General features: G+C 49.9%; 1 long non-coding RNA gene across 1 annotated transcript; it reads left to right on the top strand.

Annotated features, from left to right (window-relative positions):
- Window positions 1-4,841: 4,841 nt before the first annotated feature.
- LOC131810027 (uncharacterized) lies at window positions 4,842-12,241 on the top strand. Its single transcript, XR_009345369.1, has 2 exons — window positions 4,842-5,521; window positions 12,027-12,241. It is a non-coding gene; the product is annotated as an uncharacterized LOC131810027 (long non-coding RNA).
- The last annotated feature ends 6,397 nt before the right edge of the window (window positions 12,242-18,638 follow it).

Raw genomic sequence — 18,638 nt, 5'->3', positions numbered from 1 at the left:
CCTAATTAAAGACACTGACCAAAAAAAAAAGACAAAAATTAAAAAAAAAAAAAAAAGACACTGACAAAAAGAGGGCATTCTTTACCACTATCCAAATATATTTACTACAAACACTTGGCTGTGTTTCTTTGAACTCTTTATTCTGTTTGTGTGCAGATTTTAAACTTTTTAAAATTTACACTAGAGTTGCAAAAAATAGATTTCCCATACATCCCTCAGCTAGTTTTAAATTCCCCTAATGCTATCATCTCACATTACCTGGGCACATTTGTCAAAACTAAGAAACCAACATTGCTACATTAATGTTAACTAAATTGTAGACTTTATTTGGATTTTATCTGCTTTTTCTCTGATGTACTTTTTCTGTTCCAAAATCTCACCCAGGAATCCGTATTGCATTTAATCTTCATGTCTCCTGTGTGTGACCCGTTCTCAACCTTTCCAGTTCTTCTAAGCTTGACAGTCTTGAGAACAGATCAGGCATTTTGCAGAATGCCCCTCAAATGGGATTTCTTCTGATGCCGTCCTCATGATTAGACTGGGGCTTTGGTTTTTCCAGCAAGATACTACCAAGGTGATATGCCCTTCTCATCACTGCCTCTCCTAGGGAGCACATGACATGGGCACAGGACTTTTCACTGTGACGTTAACCGTGATAGCTTAGTTAAGGCGGTGTTTCCGGGTTTCTCCACTGGATACCTGCTATTTCCACCATTTATACTCCAGTCTTTGGAAACAAGTCGCTAAGTGCAGCCCACCATTAGGAAAAGCTAAGCCCCACTTCACAGAAGAAGGAACATCCAAATAAATTATTGGGAGTCCTCTGTAAGAAAGATGTGTCTCTTCTCCTCCCATTTATCTATTTATTCTGTTATTTATTTACATGAGTATGGAGTCATGGGTATTTACTACATTATTTCTGTTGTTGTTCAAATCGTTCCAGCCTGGGGAGTTCCTTCGGGTTGGCCCCTGGGTAACTTGGCCATGCCCTCCTCGTTCTGCATTCTCAGCACTTCTTACTGTCTGATGCTACAAGATGCTTCGGGCTCATCTGGTCTTTTTTCTGCCCCAGCCCTGCATGCAGCCATTTCCCCCAGAAGCCTGGTTCCTTTTATTGGAGAATGGCATTTGGAACCCACAATCTGTCGCAGAGTACGCCATGCCACGAGGTTGCCTCTTATTTTTGTCTTTTTCTTTCTTTGCCTAAACATTACAGACGCGCTGCCCACCCCATGACCCAGCTGACATCAGGTCCAGCCTTGACCTTCAAGGAGAAGTTCCTGAGTGATAACACTCAACAGAAAACTTTAAAATCCTCCCTTTCCTGGGTGCCTGGGTGGCTCAGTGGGTTAAACCTCTGCCTTCAGGGGCGCCTGGGTGGCTCAGTGGGTTAAGCCGCTGCCTTCGTCTCAGGTTATGATCTCAGAGTCCTGGGATCGAGTCCCACATCGGGCTCTCTGCTCAGCAGGGTGCCTGCTTCCTCCTCTCTCTCTGCCTGCCTCTCTGCCTACTTGTGATCTCTCTCTGTCAAATAAATAAATAAAATCTTTAAAAAAAAAAAAAAAAAAAAAAACACCTCTGCCTTCAGTTCAGGTCATGGTCTTGGGATCCTGTGATCGAGAGAGCCTGCTTCTCTCTCTCTCTGCCTGCCTCTCTGCTTCCTTGTGATCTCTTTCTCTGTCAAATAAATGAATAAAATCCTTTTTTAAAATTTTTTTAAAAGATTTTATTTATTTAATCGACAGACACAGATCACAAGGAGGCAGAGAGGCAGGCAGAGAGAGAGGGGGAAGCAGGCTCCCTGCTGAGCAGAGAGCCCAATGCCGGGCTTGATCCCAGGACCCTGGGATCATGACTGAAGCAAAGGTAGAGGCTTTAACCCACTGAGCCCACCCAGGTGCCCCTAAATGAATAAAATCTTCAAAAAAAAAAAAAAAAAACCATCCTCCCTTTCCTTTGCCTTTATCTTTTCCCAGATTCCTGGGCACAGAAGTGGACCTACAAGATTAGCAGGCAAAAGCCTGCTACAACACAACACATTGAAACATTTCCTCGCCATTACAATTTTGCAGTTTTATATTTATATGTGTAATTGTTTATTTAATGTCTCCTCAGCAATTAGTCAGTTAGCTTCTGGGGGCGCCTGGATGGCTCAGTGGGTAGAGCATGCAACTGTTCATCAGAGTCACGAGTTTGAGCCCTACATTGGGTGTGGGGCCTACTTACAATAAAATAGAAAAAAAAACTTTTTTAAATCCAGAACTTAAAAAAAAAGATCATTGTCTTCTGGTGGTCAGAGGTTGGAGTAGCAGTCTGCTTTGCTCCCCAGTATAGTCCCAGCATATCACAGGGCCTGGCAAACAGTAGATGCTCAATAAATTACTGTTGTTAATGACTCACTGAATGAATGCGTGGAAAATGTTTCCTTGAGATAGATCCCCAAAGTGGAATTTCTGGGTCAAATGGTATGCTGGTGTTTGTAGCTTCTGTGGGCATATTTGTCATGTTGAAAGGTTGTTGAGCCTCCAATGGACCCAATAAGAAAAGGAAGGACTCTTGCAAGAGCTGAGAGGAGAGGTACACAGGTATGCCAGGGACCATGGGGCCACAGGCCAGGGAGGAGGATATGTGAAGCAGAGGGGGGCCATTTCTCTGTTTCCAGAAACACTGGCAGGTGTGATTCTGTGGGCACCTACCCTGCGCAGGCTCAATACAAACATATGTTCACTTATGCCTCCCCACAAGCAAGACAGACAGACATTATCATTCCCATTTCACAGGTGAGAAAACTGAGGCTCAGAAAAGTATTGTCTGAGATCATGCGACAAGAAAGTGGAGGAAGCTAGGAATTTTCTTTTTAAGTTTTTATTTATTCATTTAAGTGATCTCTATACCCAGTGTGGTGCTCAGACTCACAACCCCAAGACCAAGAGCTATGTGCTCTACCACCAAGCCGGCCAGACGCCCCGAGGAACCGAGGGCTTCTGAGGCAGGCTGGAGGAAACAGTGATAATTATTCATCTCTTCCCCAGAGGTTTCAGTGGACCAAGCAAGTCTGACAGATTTCTGCTCGGTTCGGGTTGGCCTAGAATTGCAGCAGAGGATGAAGAATAAAAAGATAAGCTTTGAAAATAGAGCTGGGCTCAAAGCCTGGCTCCACCACTTCTTAGCTGTGTGATCTTGGGCAAGTTCCTTAACCTCTCTGAGCCTCGGTCCCCCTCTTTCCAGTGGGCTGGTGGGAGCAGGGTCTTGGTAGAAATGGTAGAGTGATGGGCTTAGGGCACGTGCCCAGCGCTCAATATCTGTTCTTATGATTGTTTTCGGAGGGCCTCTTGTGCCTCTGACTTTTCTCAGGAACCTCATCACATTTACTTCTCTTAATTCCCTGCCTTCTAGTTTAGGTAAATGAGATTCCGAGTGGAAAACTCTCCTCCTCGCTGTTACACAGCATGCAAATGGAGGAAATGGTATTGGAAGCCGGGCCTGGCCTGCGGTAGCCTTGGCCTCAGCCCTTGGCACTTTTCCCAGCCTGGGAGCTCCTCAGAGGTGGAGTGGGGTGTGGAGAGGTCCGGGTGGGCGGGGCCTGGGGGAGAGATGAGGGGAGGAGGGGCGGGCAGGCAGGGGGAAGTGGGGAAGGCAGCCTGAGGAGAGGCCTGCCACAACCCAGAACAGGAGTTCCTCATTTCTGTAAGTCTCACAGTTTTCAGCATCAGAGGATGAGTGGCTCCAGGCTTCCTGTGGTCACAGTAGTAGGGTGATTCAGGGTGACTGGGGGTGAGGGGGTAGGGGTTGGGTCCCTGCCTGATTTGTTGACACCAAACACTTTTGCACTTGGTACTTGGCCCAAACAGGGGCGGAGGTCCTCTCCAGGAGGGCAATGCAGCATCTGGGGGGGGGGGGGGCGTTGTTAACGTTGTTAACAGCAACCTGTTGTCCCCTTATGTCCACCAGTGTGGCCCGCTAGCCAGGGGGGGTCGGCGGAAAACACTGTAGCAGTCAGGAGGCTTCTGGTGCTGTGGGCTTCTGTCTCTTGGCACAGGCCCTACTGGCTGCCCAGAGGTGGCCCCTTCCCAAGTCCCAAGGCTCTTGTGGGGTTCGGGGGTGCCTGCCTGCACAGTTACACACAGGCTCATAGGTTCAGCCCCGGGGCCCGTCACCGTCCAGGTCAGCAGAGACAAGTTCCCAGAACTCACGGATGAAACCAGGATTGCTCACCGCACCGGGAGCCCCGGGGACCTGAAGAGCCATCTGTTGTCTTTTCCCTGTTTTCTAGATTTTCTAGAACATGGTTTGTAAGGATAACATAAGCCGCTCCCTGCCAAGGATTCCCTGAGACCATGGCACAGGCCATCCTGGAGGGAGCCCCCCACCCCCACCACCGCCATTGCAGATTTCCACAAGGATGGGGGTAGGGACTTCTGGAAAGAAATGCCCGCTCTCCGTCTGTCCTCAATGAAGACTTCACGTGACTGGTTGTGAAGCTTTGAAGGGCTGTCAGCCTCCGTGTGATGAGAAAGTCCTTCAAACCTTATCTTCTAGACCTTGTGAAGCAGGGGCAGGCGAAGGAGTTTTCGCAGCCCCCAGTGTTGGGGGGAAAGAGGAGGAGGGGCAGGGCGTGAGAGAGGGGAGAAGGAGGAGGGGCAGAGAAAAAAGGAGGGGGAAGGAGAGGAGAGAAATAAGAGGACAGAGAAGGTGCGGGGAAGAGAGAAAGGAGGGGGAGGGGAGGAAATCTGAGAGGGGAAGGGAGAAGGGAGGAGACCGAGGGTTGAGAGGTAGAGACGGGGCGGTTGGGGAGGGGAGGAGCCTGGAGGAGAGAGGAAGAGGGGAGGAAGGGAGGGAAAGCCGCTGCTGGGGAGGGCTGGGCAGGAGCTCCCCGGGCCAGGGAACTGACTAGGTCTCAAACTGGGGGAGAGCCCAGGAAGGAACAGACCAGAAAGGGAAACCATCAGCCTCCAGCCTGGGGAAGCGGGTTTGAGCCCAGAGAGCTTTCTGGCCCTGTACTTCCTCACTGGGATCCGATGGAGGCCAGACCACCTGCTCCTCTCTGCGGAGGAACCACAGCACCTGCTTGGCTGGTGAGCAGAGGGAAGGACCAGGGCTCCCTTCTGGGGCAGGGATCAGGCTTTCTGGGCTAGCGGAGAGCAGCCCGGGGCTGCTGTCTCCTTCCAGCAGAAGTTAAAGGAAAAGTGGTCTCTTTATCAAAATATTAAAAATAGAGTTACTGTATGATCCAGCAACCCCACTTCTGGTGTGTATACGCCCAAAAGAATTGAAAGCAGGGACTCAAATAGCTATTCGCACAACGATGCTCATGGTGGCGTTATTCATAATAACCAGGAAGTGGAAGAGATCCAAGTGTCCATCCGCAGATGAATGACACACCTACAGTGGAATATTCTTCAGCCATAAAAAAGGATGAAATCCTGACGCGTGCTTCAACAAGCATGAACCTTGAGGATATTATGCTCGGTGAAATAAGTCAGTCTAGGAGATACCTAGAGCAGCCAACTTCATAAAGAAGGTAAAATGTGGCTGCCGGGAGCTACAGGGAGGGAAAAATAAGGAGTTGTTGTTTAACAAGATTGAGTTTCAGTTTTGCAAGATGAAAAAGTTCTGGGGATTGGCTGTATCACAGTGTGAATGTACTTAACATCACTAAGTCCGTAGTTAAAAATGGCTGGTGGGGGCGGGGGTGGGGTGTGGAGTGCCTGAGTGGCTCAGTGGGTTCAGCGTCAGACTCTTGATTTTTGGCTCAGGTCCTAATCTCTGGGTCCTGAGACCGAGCCCAACGTGGGGCTCCACGCTCAGTGCAGAGGCAGCTGTCCCTCTCCTTCAGCTCCTCTCCCTCTCTCTCTCAAGAAAACAAATAAATAAAATCTTCAGGAAGAAAAATGGTTGAGATGGGCAGTACGTGGCTGGCTCAGTTGGAAGAGCATATGTCGCTTGATCTTGGGGTTGTGAGTTCAAGCCCCATGCTGGGTGTAGAGATTACTTTAAAAAAATATTTTTAGGCATGCCTGGATGGCCCAGTAGGTCAAGCATCTGACTCTTTTTTTTTTTTTTTAAGATTATTTATTTATTTATTTGACAGAGAGAGAGAGAGAGATCACAAGTAGGCAGAGAAGCAGGCAGAGAGAGAGAGGAGGAAGCAGGCTCCCTGCTGAGCAGAGAGCCCGATGCTGGACTCAATCCCAGGACCCTGAGATCATGACCTGAGCCGAAGGCAGCAGCTTAACCCACTGAGCCATCCAGGCGCCCAAGCATCTGACTCTTGATTTCAGCTCAGGTCATGATCTCAGGGTCATGAGATGGAGCCTGGCATCAGGCTCCACAGTGGAGCCTGCTTAAGATTCCCTCTTCTCCCTCTCCCTCTGTCCCTTCCCACCACACGCACATGCTCTAAATGAATATAGATAGACAGATAAATAGATAAATAAAATTTTTTAGATGGTTAAGATGGCGAATTTTATGTTATGTGTATTTTATCACAATCTTAAAAAAATCATCTCTGTTTCTAAACCTAAATCCAATGGATAGCATCGTTTATTCTTATAAGTCTTTTTTTTTTTTTAAATAAGTCCTTTTTTTTTTTAAGATTGTATTTATTTATTTGAAAGACAGAGATCCTAAGTAGGCAGAGAGGCAGGCTCCCTGCTGAGCTTGATCCCACGAGCCTGGGATCATGACCTGAGCCAAAGGCAGAGGCTTTAACCCACTGAGCCACCCAAGCACCACTAGCATCATTTATTCTTCAACACTGATCTGGCTGGTATTGAGGTACAGGTTGTAAGCAATGTTCCCCCCAAATGTGGAAGCATGGCTCCATGGTCTTGTAGTAACGTGTTTGCTGTTGGGAAGTCTAAGGTCATTCTTATCCTAGACCCCTTGAGTATGAAGGCTGGGAGTCTTCTCTCAGTCCCTGAGGCTCATTTCACACGTTCAGCCGTCTGTGGGTCTTCCATTCTTGCTTCTGGTCACCTATGGATTTTTTTTTTTTTTTAAAGATTTTATTTATTTATTTGACAGAGAGAGATCACAAGTAGGCAGAGAGGCAGGCAGAGAGAGAGGAAGGGAAGCAGGCCCCCCGCTGAGCAGAGAGCCCGACGCGGGACTCGATCCCAGGACCCTGAGATCATGACCTGAGCCGAAGGCAGCGGCTTAACCCACTGAGCCACCCAGGCGCCCCACCTATGGATATTTTTAATCTGGTAACTCACACCCCGCAGTTCTAGAAATTTCCTTGCTTTTCTGTTTGTTTTCTGGTTTTTTGTTTTGTTTTGTTTTGTTTTGTTTTCTTTCAGGAGCTCCTTTAAATATATGTTGTATCTTCTGGGCCACTTCTTTATCTCCTGCCCTCTCGTTCTATATTCTAGGAAATTTTTAGGAAATTTCAGACTTCATCTTCGAACCATTCTTCTACTTCTAATAGTTTCTGCTTTTATATTTTTAATCTACAAGAACTTCTTTAAAATTGTATTTTTGAGGGGTGCCTGGCTGACTTGATCAGTGGAGGGTGTAAGTCTGGAACTCAGGGTTGTGAGCCCCACATTGGGTGTGTAGAGATTACCTAAAAATAAAAATCTAAAAAAAAAAAATTGCATTTTTGATTCATTCTGTTCTTCATGGGTATTACATATCATGTGAGAAAGGGAGTTGCCAAGGATTGACTTCTGCTTTGACCCACCCCTCCACAGGAAAAGGCTTAGAAGTAACTAAGAGATGACATTTGTAACATAATTATCACAGACCAAGTTATCAATGAAGATAGCCAGTACCATCACAGGCTTATTTTTGTTTTCTTTTTTTGTTTTAATTTTTTTTTAAGGTTTTATTTATTGGACACAGAGAGAGAGAGAGAGAGATCACAAGTAGGCAGAGCAGCAGGCAGAGGGAGGGGGGAAGCAGGCTCCTTGCTGAGGAGAGAGCCTGGTGTGGGGCCTGATTCCAGGACCCTGAGATCATGACCTGAGCCAAAGGCAGCCGCTTAACTGACTGAGCCACCCAGGAGCCCTTATTTTTGTTTTCAATTAGCAATAATCGTGCCTCTAATAAACCTCCTTGCCCATGATCCTGCCACTGTGCAAAGCTTCAGGCTTATATTTGGATTTAAAGTTACTTCCACAGAGTGTCGTACAATGTGAAATGATCATCTTTCAAGATTCTCCTGTGCTTCGGCACCTGGGTGACTCAGTCAGGTAAGCAGCCGACACTTTTTTTTTTTTTTAAGATTTTATTTATTTATTTCAAAGAGAGAGAGAGAGAGAGAGACTGTGCATGCATGAGTGAGGGGAGGGGCAGAGAGAGATGCAGATGGCCTACTGAGCAGGAAGTCCCCTTCGGGGCCACTACCCTAGCCAAAGACAGATGGCCAACTGACTGAGCCACCCAGGTGCCCCAAGCAGCTGACTCTTGATTTCAGCTCAGGTTATGATCTCCAAGGCCTGGGATCGAGTTCCTACCCACCCCCAGTTGGGTGCTGTGCTTCCTCTTTGCCTCTCCCCACTGCTTGTGCTCTCTCTTCTCTCTCTCTTCATAAATAAATAAGTAAATTAAAAAAAAAAAGAAGAAGACTTTCTTGTGCAAGGACAGATTTATATTAATAAAGCTAATATGTTTTTAATGGACAAAATCAAATTCCTGTATTGGACAGGAAAACAAGATGAATACTTTTTTTTTTTTTTTTAAAGATGGATACTTTTATGAAAGTTCTTGTTTTGACCCCTATGGTGTCTGATCCTTGAACTCATTTTTATGATGGAGTATAATAAGTATTTCTGTTTCTACAGCTTCAGGACACAGAGGACAGGTACCTTCTCATCTTTCTGAGGCTTGTTTTCACAGTTCTTGTTCATTAGGAAGATTTTCATTCTTACAGCCAGATATTGGAATTTCATTGACCTAAGGAGGCCAAGTCTTAGAACTAGAAAAAAGACACAATTATTTAATAATTCCATTTTTCAACAGTACTGGAATACAGAGCATTTGATGCTTTTCTACAGTATTATAGTTTGAGGTAACTTCCTGGAAGTATCTTCCTAGAAGGTAATTTCTGTTTCTTGTTCTTCTCATCCTGTATGTGTGTGTATATGGGTAGGGAGTGATTTTGGAGAAGAAAAGGGAAATAAGATGTCTCTACTTTGCATTCTTGAAAAGGTAAAGCTGGAGCATTTTCCTAGATTGTATTGTACTTCTTCCCACCACAGGACCTTTGCATATGACATTCCCTCTGCTTAGAATACACATCACCTTCTTGCCTGGGTAACTGTGTAGGGAAAAAAAAAACATCTTCCCAAGAAATTTCCTCCATCCCAACTAATTCTCTGTGACACCAGATGGGTGTCCTACCATTCAACTCAGTTCTGACACTATCTACCCAGAGAGAGCTTCACGGTAAGGGCTCAGTCCCACAGGACTGACCCTCTCCTTCACTTCATTGTCAGTTGCAAGCCCAGGTCATCACTTGTGCTTCTGACCAACTGGCCATGGATTGGAACCTCTCCTTAGGTTTGATTAATCTGTTAGAGTGGCTCACAGAACTCAGGGAAACACTTGCTTACACTTACCAGTTTATTAAAGGATGTGATAACGGATCCAGATGAGCGCTCAGGTGAAGAGATATAAAGGACAAGGCGTGGGAAGGTCCCAAGTGCAGGAACCTCTATCCCTAAAGAGTTGCGGTATAACACTTTCCTGGTGTGGATGTGTTCACACCTTCCTGTACTATTGGGATTTTATGGAGGCTTCCCATAGGCCTGATCGGGTAGTAAGTCTGGTTCCAGCCCCTCTCCTTTCCCCGGAAAAGTGTGTGGAGGGCGGGCACAGGGTCTGAAAATTCTAAGCTTCTAGTCATGGTTTGGTCCCTCTGGTGACCAGCCGCCCTCCAGGAGTCATCCAGGAGCCCACCCAGAGTCCCCTCCATAGAACAAAGATGCTCCTAGTGCTCTTCTCACTTAAGAATTTTTTTTAAGTAATCTCTAGGCCCAGCCTGGGGCTCGAACACACAACCCTGGGATCAAGAGTCTCATGCTCCACTGACTGAGCCAGCCAGCTGCCCCCACTTAGGAATTTATAAGGGCTTAGGAGCCCTCTGTCAGGAACAGGATGTAGAGACCAAGATACAGATTTCCTAGTAACCTTTCCATCCTGAGTCTCAGCCTAAGCATCACGTCCTCAAGAAGGCTTCCTGACCCTCCCACAGACAGCGTATGGTCCCTTAGGTCACCCAGTACAGTACCAGGAACCCCTTCTCCACAGCCCTCCTCATGGTTACAATGTGACCTTTACTTGTGATTTCTTTCCTTAGCATCTCTTCCCTGGCAGGCTGTGCTGGGAAGGAAAAAATTCTCCTCTACTTTTCAAGATTTTCTGGATAGTCTAAGAATTAAATTGACAGGAGACAGATCAACAGAAAATCAAATGTAATTATGTTATCTATGGCAATGCCATAAGAATATGAGACCCAGTCTGGCAGCTAAGGTTTATAGGCCATCAGGAGCTAAAAAGAAGGGCTTAGTAATCTGGAACTTCAAAGAGAAGGAAGACAATCACAGGAAGGTGAGAAAGAGTAAATGTTTGGTTAACAAAGGTTTGGGGTGGGGGTGCCTACAGAAACGATGGGGCCTAGAGAGAATTTTCACAAGCAGACTTTCCTAGTCTCCTCCTGTCTACCACACCAGGTTTATATTATACGGTAGTTATCTTTGGTGACAGCTCCCTTCCTGGGACAGGTCTTCCATCAAAATCCTTTTAAAGAGTTGGGGGAGAGACAAGAAGAAAAACTTCTTGAGTTTTCTGTTTCATAAAAATAATTAGCCTAGGGGCACCTGGGTGGCTCAGTGGGTTAAGCTTCTGCCTTTGGCTCAGGTCATGATCTCAGGGTCCTGGGATCTCACCGGGCTCTCTGCTCAGCAGGGAGCCTGCTTCCCCTTCTCTCTCTGCCTGCTTGTGATCTCTCTCTCTCTCTGTCAAAAAAATAAATAAAATCTTGGGCACCTGGGTGGCTCAGTGGGTTAAGCCACTGCCTTCGGCTCAGGTCATGATCTCAGGGTCCTGGGATCGAGTCCCGCATCGGGCTCTCTGCTCAGCAGGGAGCCTGCTTCCCTCTCTCTCTCTCTCTCTCTCTGCCTGCCTCTCTGCCTACTTGCGATCTCTGTCAAATAAATAAATAAATAAAAATTTAAATAAATAAATAAATAAATAAAATCTTAAAAAAAAAAAAAAAAGTCAGCCTAAATTAATCCTCTTGCCACAAAGACACATTCTGTTCTGGCAGATTTTCTCCACGAGAGCTGGGCGTGTCTCTTCTTTGCCTATTTCCTAGCATTCCTTGAACAGATAATGGGAGGATTCTGGAATGGGATCAGCCCTCATTCCCCCAGGCCCCATGCCTTCCTCCAGATCCTGGGAGGATGACACTTTTTGGGGCAGAAGAAAGGGTTCCAGAGAGTCTGGAGCCCTGGGTTTTTGGCTTGTCACACAACAGCCTCTTCCTTGTGACCTTGAGCCAAAGAATTGTCTGAGTCTAAAGTGCGTGGCCTCACCATCGTGATTCTCTTGGCCTGGCTTCCAGAGAGGGGCAAAACTTGCATTCATTGCAGTAAGTTCAGGAAAGCTGCAGTACCTAACCTGGCTCTGAGTGATACTCGGGCAACAACAACAGCTGCTGCCCACTCTTAGCCTCAGTTTCCCCAGCTGTAAGGAAAGGGGACTGGAGTAGGTGAGAGATCCCTCTCTCTCTCATTAGGCTTTCTCCGTCTTCCTCAGCCCCAGGAACCTGTCCCACAGCCCAGAGACGGGCCCCCAGCACTCTGCCTTGTGTTCTCTTCCCGCTCCCCTGGGTCTGCCCCATCCATCCCCTGCCAGGCAATGCACAAACTTGAATTTGCTTATACATGAGGCCTTGAGAAGGCCCAGGAAGGGGAACTTGGCTCACCAAGGGCAGGCACTGTGCCAGCGGCTTTCTGTGCATTGTTTCATGAAGCCTGCAAATAGCCCGAGGGATAAAAGATCTTCTTTCCATTTTACAGATGGGAAAACTGCCACCTAGAAAGGTAAAGCGGTATGTGCCAAGTCCTGCAGTCAGGAAAGGACTGAGCCAGGATCCTGGGTTCGAACCACCCCTCTGTGCGGCTCGGAGAAGGGAAAGGTCCCTTCCTCATCCTCTCTTGTGCATCTCCACAGGAGCCTGTGCCCTGCCTCCTCATTCCCTTACTTCCTCAAGGATTTGGGAGTCTTGCGGAAATGTGACTTCAGATTGGTGATGTCTCTGTCCTCCCAGCACCAGTGGGAGGGCCACTGGGCTCAGGGCTCTGGGGTCACAAGCGAAAGGACACAGCGTCGCGACTCAGCCTGTTTCTTCTAGCTGGGAAGAACCTGCTTTCCCAGTGGGGCAGGATCCAAGGATCCAGGGAGGAAAGGGGGTTGGAAGAGCTCCATAACCATCTCTATTTCTGGCCCCCTGTGGGTTTGCTGGGAAATCGTGGTGAACCGGGCTACCAGTCTCTGTCCTCTGGGCTCCCCGGTGGGGGAAAACCCAGCCAGTGTGGGTTACACAAGCAGACCCTTCCGCACCCCAGGACCACAGAAGGCTGCCCAGAGGAAGTGATGGGAGGCGGAGACTGAGGGAGAGATCAAGGGGGAGGGCAGCAGGAAGGATACACACTGAGGAACTGAAAAGAAGTTTTCTGGTAGGAACAGGCCCTGCAAAACTCCAGAAAGGAGTCTAGCCTTTAACCCAAAGGTTTTGAGAACGAGTCTCTGATTCACTGAATGAGGTGAATTGCACTTTAGCAAGATTCTGGTGGAGGTGAGGAAGAGGGCGTGGAAAGCAGGGGCAGCTCTGAGGAGGCTGTTGCTGGGCTCAGAGGGCGGTGGGGAGGCCCCACCAGGCCTGGCAGGCGAGAGGGCAGGAGGCAGACCAGAAAGGCATTTAGGAGGCAGCATGGTATCAGGAGATGGAGCCCATGGGCTCTGGGTTAGAGCACCCGCCTGCCCTTTCCCACCTGGGCAGGGCTGCCTCCGGCTCAGGTGGGGGTTGCGGGGGAGCTGGGGGCTGAGGCCATTGGGACGAGGAGGGACCGTGCCAGCCTGTGCCAGGCTCGCCCCCAGCCCTGCTGCCTGTGGACTGCTGATGGTGGCCAGACTTCCTCTGGTGACTGCCCACTTCAGCGCTGGTAATGCGCTTTCCCAGAACAACAGGGCCTGAGTCCCAGGGCCAGAACACCCTCTCTGCCTCCAGGTGGGGCTTTGGTTCCAGAGTGGCCACTGCTGCCTCTGTCTGGGCTGCTGCTTCGCAGAACCTCCCACCCCTACTCACCCCCTCCCGTCCCCCCCATTCCACCCCCACTCTCGAAAGAAGCGAAAGAAGCTTGAAGCAGCGAATTACTCATTAGCAAAGACAGGAGCCCTCTGTCCCAGCAAGTGACCCCGAGCCCCAGACAGAAAGGAGGAGAGAAGTAAGCCTCCCTCCGCCCTTCCCAGAAGCCCTCCCCACTATGGCTTCTCTGGTAGAAATCTTCGGAATCCCCCTCTGCGCCTTCAGTCTCATCTGCCAAGCCTGGTCTCCAGTCCAACCTTGAACTCCAGACGTGTGTTCCCCTCCGTGGTGAATGGCACCTCCGCACCCCCAGATGCCCAGACCAGACACCCAGGATTCACCCTGGGCTTTCTCCCTTCTCCCCAGACCCTGCCCCTTCTCTCCGGCTGCCAATGACCCAGCTAAGGGCATTTCACCCTCCAGCGGGCACGCCCTTGGCCTTCCCAAGCTCACTTGCTCCCCAGCACAGTCTGCCGCCCCATGACCTGGCCTCTCACGTCCCAGCCCCTGACAGCTCTCAGCCTCGTCTCTTGGCTTGATTTTTCCAGAACCTCCTCTTCAGCCACCTTGAAGTGCTCATTCTCCTCCAATCTTGAAGTAACCCCTTGCCTCCCCAGGCTTCTCGCACATGCCAGAACATTCTCATAAAGCCCACTCTTTGTGCCTGGATCATGTCTGTTTACTCATCCAGTCCCAGCCCCCACCCCAGGCCCTTCCAGGGAAGCTTTCTCGATGGCCAGACTGGTTAGCAGCTCCCTGGGCTTGCTCCCGGCCTGGCTGCCATTCCCTCACTCAACAAGTCTTACCCCAAGAGCCCAGGGAGGGCTGGGTTCTCACCATTTTGAAAAGTTCCAGAAACACAACGGACAAACAATCCTTGCCCCGTGGTGGAGTTCACATTCAGATGGGGGTTGGGGGGAGCAGACCACCATCAGCACAGAGAAAGTCACTAAGGTGACCTAGTGTGGGACAAGGTGAGGAGAGGCAGGGGGAGACGGAGAAGGGGAGGGGGGAGGAGAGAGGGAGGTGGGCCGGCCTTTGGGTGAAGACTTTGTCAGTGCCCTCCAGCCACAGAGGGCTGGAACACAGGACAGTTAGCAAGTTGGATTTATGACTCGGGAGCAAGGGACAGCAGGTTCCACAAGGATTACAGGTGACTTGGTGAGGGAGGGTTAGGAAGGCATTGCTATAGGATTTGAGCTTGGGGTAGGGGATTTGGGAGTGCTGATGGAAGCAGGGCTTGACTCTGGATGCTTTCAGGAAACCAGGCCAATTCCACCCCTGGGGATCCTAATAAACTCTATCTAGAAGGAGAGGAAACCCGGCCAAGGCCACAGCTGTCTTTGGTAAGAAGCAACACCCTCTCCTAGGAGCTGGCACGGGAGAGTGCATTCCTTTCCAGGGTTTGCTATAACAAATCACACACGTTGGATGGCTTATGGCAGCATTAATGTGGCCGTTCCCAGGCATGGAGACTGGAGGCTGGTTTCTTCTGGAGGCTCTGGGGGAGAACCTGTCCCATGCCTCCTCCTGGCTTCTAGGGGCTGCTGGCAATCCCTGGGATTCCTTGCCTTGTGGACACGTCATACCAAACTCTGTACCATCTCGCGTGCCTCCCCCTCTGTGTGTCTCTCCTCCTTTCTGTTCCTTAGAAGGACATTTGTCATTGGATTCAGTGCCCATTCTAATCCAGGTGATCTCATTTCAAGATCCCTACCTTATCCTGTAATTACATGGCAGACTCTTTTTCCAAAGAAGGTCACATTCTGAGGTTCTGGGTGGGCACACCTTTTGGAACCACAAGTCAACCCATGATAAAGATGGTGGTTCTTTTTTTTTTTTTTTTTAAGATTTTTTATTTATTTATTTGACAGAGAGAGAGAGAGATCACAAGTAGGCAGAGAGGCAGGCAGAGAGAGAGGAGGAAGCAGGCTCCCTGTCAAGCAGAGAGCCTGATGCGGGACTCGATCCCAGGACCCTGAGATCATGACCTGAGCCAAAGGCAGAGGCTTAACCCACTGAGCCACCCAGGTGCCCCGATGGTGGTCCTTTTTGTGGTCTGGGCAATGTTCGTGTTTTGTCTGTGTTCAGACCTGGTTATGGAGTGGTCCTGTTTGTGTTCATCATCGACACAGCGGGGCTTTTTCTGATGTCGATGTGCTGTGAAATTGTTCGATAGGAGAACACCAAGGCCCAGCGGTGAGTGCCAGGCCAGCTCCTAGAGGAGCTGCTTTCCTCTTTCACCACTTGAAGGCAGTGAGGGAGGGGGCCATGCTGACATCTGGGGAAGAGTCCCAGCCACAGGGGTAGGGTTGGGAGACCTGCCAGCCCCCCGAGGGTGGCTGCAGCAGTGTCAGCAAGGCGGGGAGACGCAGGAAAACTGAGAGATATTGGGGGTGGGTGCGGAGTAGAGCCAGACTTGCAGTGGAAAGATCGGTCTTCCTCTGGAGGTTTAAGGGGCAACTTCTGGAATATTCTAGGAGGAGCAGTGATTGTGACGCAACTGACCAGGGTATATAAGCAGATGAGGTTTTGAGGGAGTGTTGGGGCTAAAGCCTGCCAGGAGTGGATGCAGGAGGGAGTGGAAAAGAGGAAGCTGATGCAGCAAGACAAGACCATTCTTTCCAGGAGGTGGACAGCAAAGCCCAGCAGAGAAATGGAAGGAAGCTGAGGTAGCTGGTGGGGAAAGGGAATCAAGAGAAGGTCTAGAGTGGTCTGAGCTTGAGTGCTCAGTAATGGGCCCAGGAGAGGGTGGGCTTGACCGTCAGTAGGAGGGCATAGCTGCAGGGAGGGCAGACAGGCTCTGGTGCCCAGATGACGTGGCTGGAGCAGGAAGGTGGAGGCAATGGCGGGCAGGAGACCTGGGCAGCAGAGGCTCTCTCCTGAGAGCTCCTTGCACGGCTGCTCTGCTCATCTGCTTGTGGGTGATGAGTAAGTAACCTTGTTCCCTGGCTAAGGTGCGATAGTGTGTGTGGTTTGGGGTAGAGAGAGCCCAGCTGGAAGAAGACACCAGAGATGGAGACAGAAGGAGTAAAGAGGCCTCACGCTACCTCCATTTTGACCCCAAACTTTCCGAGTTCCTTCCAGCTTACCTCTTAACTCAGGTGAAAGACTGAGCAGGCAAAGCCTAGCATGAGGTAACCCGAACTCCTACCTCAAGCAATAAGGACAGCCCTGAGCCAGCAAGACCCCGTGACCCCAAGACAATGATGGACCTGACTGACCTTCACTGTCCCCCTGCTTGGACCCACTGGCCCCTGTCCCACATTCTCCTAATATAAGCCTGGCACTTTGGCACTTGGGAGAAAGTCTTTGGGACACTAGTCCCCTGTCTTTCCGGTGTCGGCCTCACTGAATAAATACCGCCCCCCTTCTTTTCTAAAGATTTTATTTATTTGAGAGAGAGAGAGACAGCACAGAGGGAGCATGAGAGAGAGAAGCAGGCTCCTGCTGAGCAGGGATGTGGGGCTTGATCCCAGGACCCTGAGATCATGACTATAGTGGAAGACAGCAGCTCAAGCCACTGAGCCACCCAGGAGCCCCAATAAATGCCTTTCCTGTCCCGCCACCACTCGTCCCTCTGTCTTTGGATTTTGTCAGTGGTGAGTGGCCAAACCTGGTCTGTTTAGGGGCCCCGGAGCTGGATGCTCTTGAACCCCCATGTCCTGGCCACAGTAGGACATTGAGAGGGAGAAAAATTAGAAAGGGCCCAGGCCCAAGCTCCAGTCTCTCACACACACCCCCTGCCCGGAAACGGCAGCAACCCAGGTCAGGAGCTTCCTTGTGCCCTTCAGAGTCCCAAACACCAGGCCCAGGCTTGAATCACTGCTCTACCACTTGCCTGCGTGTGACTCTCCCAGAGCCTCGAGTTCCCCGGCTGTGAGATGGGGCTCTCCTGGCTTCCTCTCAGAGCTGTTGGGAGAATGAAGGGGAATAACATACACGAAGTGCGGTAAGGGTGCGCGCGACCAGGAGTCAGACGGGTCTCCTTCCTCTTGGCTTCCGCTCCCACACCACAGCCCTGGGAGGTCACGCTGGAACCACGGCAGCTCCAGGAATTGGAGCGGGGCCCCGCCTGCTGGCCGAGTTCGGAACTGCACCTCCTCCCGGCTTCAGAGAGGGTTGCCTCGGAATCCAGGGGGACAAGCAGTGGTTTCCGAACTCAGTAGGTGAGCACTCCAGAGCCTTCCTGCCAGGCTCATCATATGCGGGGGACTTTAATCCACCTGCCGCCTCTCCTCCTGCGTACCCTCCCTCTGCCACTTGAAAACATTAAAAAAAAAAAAAAAAGAGAGAGAGAGAGAGAAGAGAGAAGAAAAGGAAAGGAAAAAGGAAAAAGAGAAGATCAAAGGTCGCCCCTCTGAAGCATTCCAGGACCCTCTCGCCTGAGGCCCACCTCCCTTCCGAAGACAGAATTACTGGAAACTTTCTCTCCCTTATTCTCTCGACAGGTAGACTTAACTTCTAGGTTTGCTAAACTGTGAGAGAGGGAGTGCTAGAACTGGCTTCAGGGAGACTCACCTGTGGTCAGGACAGCCATTTCTGTCATTTGATTCCTGAACCACCCCCCGCCGCCCCCCCCCCCCCAAGCCTCCGTGACTCTAGGTGGCAGGGGGCGAGATGCCTGAGCTCTGGATTTTCTAGTATTTCTATATGAGCATGTCTCTACTAACCCTTCCCTTTCTTCTTCTTTTCTTTTTTTTTTAAAGTAAGGAGGAAGAACACCTTTTGGTGTCTCCTGGTAACTCAAAACTTTCCAATTCCGCGGGGGGAAAGCTTACAGGGTGGGACCTGGCCTCTAGCTTTCCGATTCCCTTCTCCCACTATGGGTCATACCCCCGTCCTTCTGGTTCCTCTGCCTGGAGAAGCTTGAATACACACTCCTCCTTATGGCAATTCCCTACTTTTCTTCAGTGCTCTGCTCCAATGTCATCTCCCGAGAGGCCTCCCTGACCGCCCCCCCCTTGTCCATCTCTGCTGTCCTTACCCTGTCCGTCCTCGTCCCACTAAAGCACTCAGCAGGTGACCACGTCGCTAGCCTGGCAAGCCTCTTGCAGGCGGCGTGGTGCCCTTCTGGGTGCCCAGCTCGCACATTTCCATGCCTAAGAGCTGAAAGAAGTGGGTCCCCACTGCCATAGTTTGCTCACAAGCAAAATGAAGGATCCAGACAGGATCTCCTAAGTCCTTCGGACTCTAGAATCCTATGATTTGCAGATAATGGGCATATTTTTGGCAAACTGTCACCAAACAGCTGACCCTGAGCCAGGAACACCTAGGGAATGGGCCGCTTCCTGTCAACAGGTATCCTTCTCTGTGGGGTTCA

The sequence above is a fragment of the Mustela lutreola genome, chromosome 10 (genome assembly GCF_030435805.1).
Source record: "Mustela lutreola isolate mMusLut2 chromosome 10, mMusLut2.pri, whole genome shotgun sequence".
NCBI classification, from domain to species: Eukaryota; Metazoa; Chordata; class Mammalia; order Carnivora; family Mustelidae; genus Mustela; species Mustela lutreola.
This window is presented reverse-complemented; position numbering and strand designations above follow the sequence as displayed.